This window comes from Amblyomma americanum, chromosome 7 (genome assembly GCF_052857255.1).
Source record: "Amblyomma americanum isolate KBUSLIRL-KWMA chromosome 7, ASM5285725v1, whole genome shotgun sequence".
NCBI classification, from domain to species: Eukaryota; Metazoa; Arthropoda; class Arachnida; order Ixodida; family Ixodidae; genus Amblyomma; species Amblyomma americanum.
In genome coordinates this window covers 4964188-4972824 of record NC_135503.1, presented here as the reverse complement: position 1 = coordinate 4972824, position 8637 = coordinate 4964188, and the positions used below count along the sequence as shown (strand labels likewise).

The following is an 8637-nucleotide window of genomic DNA, read 5'->3' as shown; positions in this document are numbered from 1 at the left end:
AACGGCGCATGCGCACAGCTGGCCTCTAGCGTGTACCGCAAAATGCTCGACAGGCAGTCTAGTGTAGCTCCCGCTACAAAACACACACTAGGGTGCCGAGTACAAGAAAAGTTTCGATGACCCGGTGAGTCTGATGCTGCAAAGTTCAGCATTCATCAGTCATATGTACTACAGTACTCACGGATTGAAATAGGACATTCGGAGCGCGTGGCCGTCGCTTCATGGAGCGCCGCCCGTAGACGCTCATGGAACCAAGGTGGTGCATTGTGGTATGGCGTGAGAGGGAGAACATCTACAAAGCAGAATTGTTCCTTCCAGTAGCCAATCAGCCGGCCTGTGGTTTACCACATGCCTGCGTGGCACTACAAGGCTAGCGCTCCGAATGTCCTATTTCAATCCGTGAGTACTGTACACTTAGAAAAAAGGTAGTAAAAAGGTTGTAATGGCTGCTGTCACTACCTTTTTTTAGCAGTTGCTACCTTTGTACTACCTTCTTACGACCTCGTTACTACCTCGATGAAAAAAGAGGTAGGAAAAAGGTAGTAAGTACGGCTGTTACTACCTTTGTACTACCTCATTGCCACCTCACCGAAAGCAGATGTAGTAAATGCGGCTGCTGCTCGTATGACACCAGCTTGAACGAAAGTCGGTGAATCGCATACAATTGGATGTACATATGTCGACGGTTCGAATCCCTGTCGAGAGCTAGCCTCTCACCTGACTAAAAGGCATATGGTACATGCATATATTAGTGTGGGCAGAGAAAAGAAAGAAAAAATAATGTTGCCCAGCCCGCATCGCCTAAGGCACAACAGGCTATGTATTCGTTAGGTTGGGTCAACCTAAAAAGAATGAATAATAATAAGCCCCAGCCTGCACCACTAACGTACAACAGGCTGAATCCAGTCTGAAGATAAATTAAAAGACCCGAAGACAACGATATAATTTTACCACCCGTAGGTGGGAAAATGTAAAAAATGGTGGGGGGGGGGGGGGGGGGGTAAAAAGCTACATAGCGACCCACAGCCGAGGGAACGGGGCCGGGGAGACTCCCGTGATCTCCCCTGGGACGTAGCGGAGAGGATGGGCTATGCAGTGAGAAGTGTTATGACGCCACCAGCAGCGGTGTACAATAAACGGTTGCATCAAAATTTCGATACGAAAGTCGGGAACAACTGGCGCCACATGCATGTCCGCCAGTGGTGCGCTCCCACTCATCGCGCTCGTGATTGTCCGAGCCCGTAGAGTATCTGTTACGGGTCCAAGTAGGACTTATTTTTGGAAATGTGGCGGAGAGTTTGAAGGATGCTTCACTCCCGCCACCGGTCGGCCCGGTATCGCACTACCTCCGGGATCGGCCTGGTCTTTAGCGCGTCTTTACTACTAAGGGTAATCCCGTAACTACAATCGAATGTAGTAACTGATATTAAACATAGTTGCTGTTACTACGTTCAGTGGTGGTAAATGCTAGTAAGGATAGCTGAAGACACTACCCCAAGGGTAGTAAATGCCACTAAAGGTAGTTCCTGTTGCTACCCCTCAGAGGCAGTAACCGTTACTACGTTGCAGTTACTACCTGCAGTTAATACGTAGGTAGTAACATATGTGACAAGCAGTTACTACCCTGAAAGTTAGTAACTGCAACTACGTTTTTTTTAGAGTAGGGCTTCCGTTTTTTTATTTTTTATGGGGACAGCTTTCGATTTTCCGTGATCTTGTGTATACAAGCACCACTTACTTGCTGTTCGGATTGTTCTGAAGACCGACACCTGTTGCATGAAATATTTTTTTAGTGTACGCAGTAGAAAGGAACGCGAGTGCGATGCTGAAGTCGTTGGCTTTTAAATGGGCTCTGAAACGCCTTCCGAGGAGAGCACATTCTCACTTTATCACTGCACTGTGTTGCCATGAAAACAAGAGCTAAATAATACTCTTCTACATGCAGCAGACGACCCACAATCCTGCGTCAAAGTTGGCGAGCCATTCCCGGCGACATTTTCATGCTCGCGCCCTCCTCCGTCCCCCGCATCTGCGTAGACATGGTGAGAGGTGGCCATTGGTCAGATTCTTTCAGACGTCAGGCAGCTACCGTGGCCGCGGCCAATCAGCCGCCTAGCTCCGGCGGGTCGGGAAGCTTCGCTCCCAGAGGGGGGTCGGCGAAGGAGCGCCTACCTTCCAGCGTGCAAAAAGTGAGGAGAGGAGAGAGAAAGGCGCGAAGACACTTAAATTCAAATTTTAGCGACAAATAACTCACCTTCTACAAAGCGCATTTAAAAAATTCTTGCTGGACACTATTCGTGAAGCGGCGTTCTTCAATATCCCGGGCATGCCGCTACTTTATTACCGCCCCCTTCACAGCCCCTTTAAGGTAGTTTGCAGCCGCGTGCATACATATAAACAAACAATATTTATGTTCTATCCTTTTCTCTTTTACTGCAAGTTTCTAGGTGCTCGCCATTACCGGCACTACACGGTATACCGGTTTATCTCATTCCCAAGTTGCTCTGAAAATCTAAAAGCACCATCAGGAACGGTGCCATTACCACCTGAAACGCCTGCCTGGGAGTCATTTGTCATCAATGTGCCGTGAAAGAGAAGCGCGCAGCCATTGCGCCGCTGCACCAGGAGCCGAGTTGTCGCAGTAGCCAGCTTGTTGGAGCGCGAATTCCAGCGTGAACAGGCTGCCGAAGTTGGACAAGACACTTCTGCGATGGGGTCGTGTTTGCACATTACGCTCGCCGCTTTTCGCCGTCTCGTCTCACTGACGTTACTACGCGCAAATTTATTTCCACGTCCTTACCTCTTACAAAAAAAAATCGAGCTTGTTTCTCTGTAGCTTCGTCGCTATTGCGTCTCTGTCGAGTCTTTGTTGATGGGGGCCGCTTACTGCGCCGCATCTTCGTGAAGTTCAAAGGGAAAGTTTTCCGCATAAATGGCGCGCGCACCTTTCCGCCCTTGAGTTGGCGCAGTTCATCTAAATTCAAATTAAGAGGCCGTTGTCGTCTCCTCACTCGCGTTCGCTGCCTGCACGCATTGCTTTCATTATACGCTGCTATTTTAAAGTTTCATTCGAGGCAGAAAAGTACACCCTACTTACGAAGCGGCAGTGTTCTCCGTCTCCCACCTCTGTTCGCCTTTTCTGAACGAGTGCTAGGTCGGCGTCCGCATTGCGTGCCCCGCGGGTAGCGTTCCCGTAGGATGTTTATTTTTATTTATTTTATTTAACAATACTGTAGGCCTTTGCACAGGCCCAAACAGGAAGTGGATTGTAAGATATACACACGAGCATGGGAAAAGCAGGAAAAAAGAAAAAAAAACAAAAAATAGATAGAGCAAAAAAAAAACTGCCATACAACAGCACTGGAATTCAATACAAGACACTTTCTTTTGTTTCACATGAATCAGGAAACAAAGTACTCAAAACAATTGTAATATTTGTCATATAATATTCTTGTAGTTATCGCGGATCTATAAAACACCACTATTCAGCACATTGCAATATTTACATTTAAAATGAAATCACACGTGCACTAGTGTCCACCTCTCGTAGAACGTCGTCGTAACCAGAACCAGAGCAGTTTCGTGACAGCCTCACTGTGGCTGTTATTGATACGAGGCGTCATAAGCTTCCTCAAAATCGCCTAGACGAAAAAAGGGCGTGTTCGCTGACCTTTCCGCGAACTCGTTGATCTTGTGTCCGCAAGGAAGGCCGCTCCAGTGGGGTCGGAAGTCCCCAACAAAGGAGCCCGTCCCGTCCCTGCCTCCCCTTTGTGCAGCGGACGTCCTCGTTTACGCCGCGCCGTCACGGGCATAGCCCGTCTTAAGAGGCCTGAAGCCAACGAGGTTTCGAGGGCGCACGTGATACGGCTGAGTATTAGCCGGGTGACCGGAAACCCACTATTCCTGTAACGACTGTCTACTTCCCTTAACGACTGTCTTCTCTTTGTTGCTGTCAACAACCTGAGTCATCGCCTCGTCGGCACATGTTTCTAGCATCTGTGGTGCCGTGGGTGGCGTGGGGAACGGAAGTCGCATTTGTGTTGTTTGTGTGGTTATTTGAAACCTCTCCTTTCCCAAATGTTTAAATCAGTACTTTTTCCCCAATCTCTGATCAGTGGGCGGACCTTGTTTTCCTTTCCCTAACCACTGATTGGCGAGATGGGTCGTTTGTTATCTTATTGGTTGCTGTCCCCGCTAAGGGCGGAGACAGAGGGTTTAAAACCAAGCGCTCTGGGTTGAGCGGAGGCTGAATTCGTCTGATCCACGATTTAGTCATGTAAATAGTTTTCTCCTTGCTTTGTTTCTTCTCGTTTTTTTACCTATGTTGTAAATAAATAGTTAACCTTCTCCTTTCCTTGAGTAATGTGAATGTTTGCGAGTAGAACCACCGGGTCATCAAGAAACCCCGATTTCATCATCAAGTAGTTTCCTCTCATCGCCACCGGAAGGGGAAACTCAACTGGGCGCCACCATCAACGCAAGTTTCTCAGAGCATTTCATCAGCCAAAGGCATGCCAGGCAGACGAGGTTTCATACCTGTCTTGGCTTGTGTTTGGACGGAAAACGTGCATTCTGAGCCAGAGTGTGCCGCGATGCTCTCCCTGTGCGTAGACTAAATGGTGCGCTTCTCGCTTCTTGACTGAATTCAACACGAGCGAAAGTTCGGGGTAAAGCGGCAGCGGAAACTTTCACGGCACTTCTTGGAGGCTTGCCTCGACTCGAGATGGGTAGCATCGTTACAGTGGAAAGCACGTTACAAAGAGCAATACAAAGAAATAAAGGAAGCAATCATACAGTATAAGGAACAGGCTTGAAACAATTATTCTAACGATAGCGAATGGATGTTGCCTGCTAAGGAATTCCAAACTGAAATGGTATCAGGGAAAAGGTTCTATTTAAAGAAGTAGGTGCGGGCATAAAAGGGGCGAAATGTTTAGGACGTGGTGGCTCCTCATACATGAAGGTTTTGAAGATGTCAGATAGTTATCTAGCGAAGAAAAACGAGGTGAATTGACGAAAGTGCACATGAATTTGAGGCATTCAAGACAACGACGTGAGGCCTAGTTGGAAAAGAAAAGTAGGCGGCGAAAAATCCATGTTAAATCTCCTGTAAACAAAGCGCATGGCCTTCTTTTGAACAGATTCCAGTTGGTTGATCTCACATTGCTTATACAGATTCCAAACAACAAAAACATGTTTGAGGATGGGGCGAATGAGTGTTCCATATGTTAAAAGCTTGGTTTCTTCAGAAGCAGCGCGCCAGGTACGATGTAAGCATCCTACTCTTTTAAAGGCCTTATTGCAGATTACGTGAATGAGTTGTTACCATGACGTCTCGTACGTTAGCAGAAGATATCTGTATTCATACAGTCTGTGTAAGTTGACCGTATTATATGAATATGTGAAGAAGGAGGGGCTCGGGCGTCGTGAAAATGACACACTGACGGTCTTAGAAAAATGATTATCCATTTGCCGCGTCTTGTACCAGTTGCAGAATTCAGCGAAAGAATTGTTAAGGATAGGCGTATCTTTGTTGAAGCGTGGAATGACAGATCATTAATGCACAGGAAGAACAGAAGAGGACCAATGACAGAAATTTGAAGAACCACAGATGAAGCACTAAATTAAGATGAGTTGGTAGCGTTGCAGTGTACGTACTGGTAGCGCAGGGAAAGAAAGTCCGATATCCAGTTAACCAGTGATTCATAACAGCGCGACAGACGGGACAGAGAAGAAGGGACACAACACAGCGCTCTGTGTTGTGTGCCTTCTTCCCTGTCCCGTCTGTCGAGCTGTTATGGATCACCGTGAACACCAACTCGCCCAACCACTGGTATTGTCAGTTAACCAGAGACTAGTTTTCTAGTATAGCGGACAGCTTGAGCATTAGTTTACGGTGTCAAACAGTATCGAAGGCCTCTGCGAAATCTTTAAAAGATAGCATCAACCTGGCCACCTATATCAAGAGAACTGCTGATGTCTAGTGCGAATTCTGTCAGTTGTGTTACAGTACTGAAGCCACGAAGAACACTATGCTGGAAAACACTTATTATGTTATTAGTTTCAGGAAATTCATTGATAGGTGTAAAGACGACGAGCTGCAGTGTTTTGCATGGATGCGCAGTTGAGGATAATAATTGCACATTACCAGATTTCAAAAGGGGGAGAACCTTAGAAAGTTTCAAAGAGGAAGGTAGGTTCCCGGTTGTTAAAGATTTCTTAAATATAACTGTAAGGCCCCTACCGGACCAAAGAGAGCAGCGAACAAGAAATGCAGCAGGGATGTCAGTAGCACACGATTTCTTGGTATCTAAGTTTAATATCGTACTGAGCGCACCTTCAGTGGACAATGACACATCGTCAATTGAAGAAGTCGATTGTGAAGCGGAATCTGGAATTTGTAGTGAAAACTGAATGGAAGTAGTCGTGAAAAGCAGAAGCAAATGTTAGTGGTTCAGAAACTGTGATATCTTTTATTATCAGTGTATCTGAAGTGGACCCAGCGGGTAAAACAGACTACCGAATTTTTAGGGGAATTGGTTTTCATTCATTTCTGTAGAGCAACCTTGCAATGAAATCATTTGAGTCATCAATTTAACAAGAAGCTCCTCTTTGGAGCTAATAAACTGACTGATCCTTGCAGGGTCGCCAGAATAAGGGAATGGCAGTGTTATTTTTCTTCGTTTTGAAACGGATGAAACGAATGATGCCCATTTCGACAAGACTTTCAAATAAAGTTGTTAAAGTATTGACATCACTAGTGAAACTCATTTGCTCAAACTCGTCAAAGAAATTGCATGGAGTGTCAGTGACTGCAAGATCCTCTGCGCGGTTAAAATCGGGAAACGTGCAGTAGACAAAACGAGATTTAGGAACGGTGCAAGGAACTGAAACTAACACAGCTTTGTGATCGGGCACCCCCTCAATCACGTCGCACTCGTAACCGTTGTTTAGAAGAGATGGGGTAAGAAAGACCAAGTCTAGATTTGCCGCCTGCCGAGTGTATTCTCGAACGACTTGACTTAAGCCGCAAGAGAATGAAAACTGTACCAGCTCCTTTCCGACACACACACTTCATGTTCGCTCACTGTCATAGATGACCAGTGGACGCAGGTGCGTTAAAATGAGCCATACAAATAACGGTTGATAGAAGTATTGTACCCTACTCCTACTCAGTGTGTGTAATTGATCAATATTAGAAGGAGGCAGACTGTAAACCAACCTTATTATCAAATATCAGTTTTCTAGCTGGACCTTACACCACAAAGATTCGATATCTGGTGGGACAGGTAGCACAGAATATCGAAGGTTGGACTGAAAAAAAGAGGGCCACGCCCCTCCCCCCCCCCCCCCTTCCGGAATCTCCTGTCTGCTCTAACCAGCTAGAAGGCGGGGGCGGAGGGGGAGGGTAATATCTGAATCTTGCAATTGTATAGCCGTGCCTCTGTGACACCAATAATATATGGAGAGTAAGATGAGATTAGCGCAACAAAATTCAGAAATTAGCTAACAAGGCTTCTTTCATTAATGTTTAAAATAGAAAGAAATAATAATAATAATAATAATAATAATAATAATAATAATAATAATGATAATAATAATAATAATAATAATAATAATAATAATAATAATAATAATAATAATAATAATAATAATAATAATAATAATAATAATAATAATAATAATAATAATAATAGGTTTTTGGGAAAGAAAATGGCGCAATATCTGTCTCATATATCGTTGGACACCTGAACCGCGCCGTAAGGGAAGGGATAAAGGAGGGAGTCAAAGAAGAAGGAAAAAAATGGCCAGGCTTAGCTTGGTTAAGCCAAGAATGCGTTGCATATTGCGCGGTCTTTTTTTTTTTTGAGGGCGAGGTATTGCTTGGCGGCACTCGATTTTCTCGGCAATACTTGGTTATACTTGGATTTACTCGGCAATACTTGGTTTAGCTATTTTAATTCTTGGTCATTCTGTGTGCAAGTACCAGTAGTGAGGCGAGAAGTGCTGTAGCGGCTATATACGTGGTTGCCGGTGAAGCTAATGCAGTTGCGCTCTGTCGAACTGCTTTACCCGTGGGCGGCATCTGGCTGTAAGACTGTCCCGGCGAAGGAGCGCAGCTCTTTTATACATATGCCGTGACGATGGATGGATGGATGGATACGGCTGAACCCTTTACATCGGGCGGTGGCTCAAGCCACCTGGCCATGTCTTGTGAAATTTTACTCCAGTCTTGCTTTTAGCCACCAATCAGATAATCTCCGCTTGGTTACTTCTAACCTCTTAAAATCCACTTTCCCTTCACTATCCCTAAACCTCAATGCCTTGGGTAAGTCAGCCCCGCTGCCTTCCACTGTAGGGTGAAGCCCTTTACAGAAAAGTATCAAGTGTTCAGCTGTTTCCTCCTCCTCTCCGCACGCAATGCACAAAGTGTCTATCTCCTGGTACCTGACTCTATACGTCTTAGTCCGCAAAACTCCAGTCCTGGCCTCAAACAACAAAGAACTTCCCCTACAATTATCATAGATATTTTCTTTGACAATTTCCTGTTTAAAGGTCCGGTATGTTTCTAGTGCCGATTTCGTCAGCATCCCTGTTTTCCACAAAGCTCTCTCTGTTCCTTTAACCTTTTTCTTA

General features: G+C 45.5%; 1 pseudogene; it reads left to right on the top strand.

Annotated features, from left to right (window-relative positions):
* Positions 1-1216: 1216 nt before the first annotated feature.
* LOC144099596 (U2 spliceosomal RNA) lies at positions 1217-1368 on the top strand (annotated as a pseudogene).
* Positions 1369-8637: the final 7269 nt, after the last annotated feature.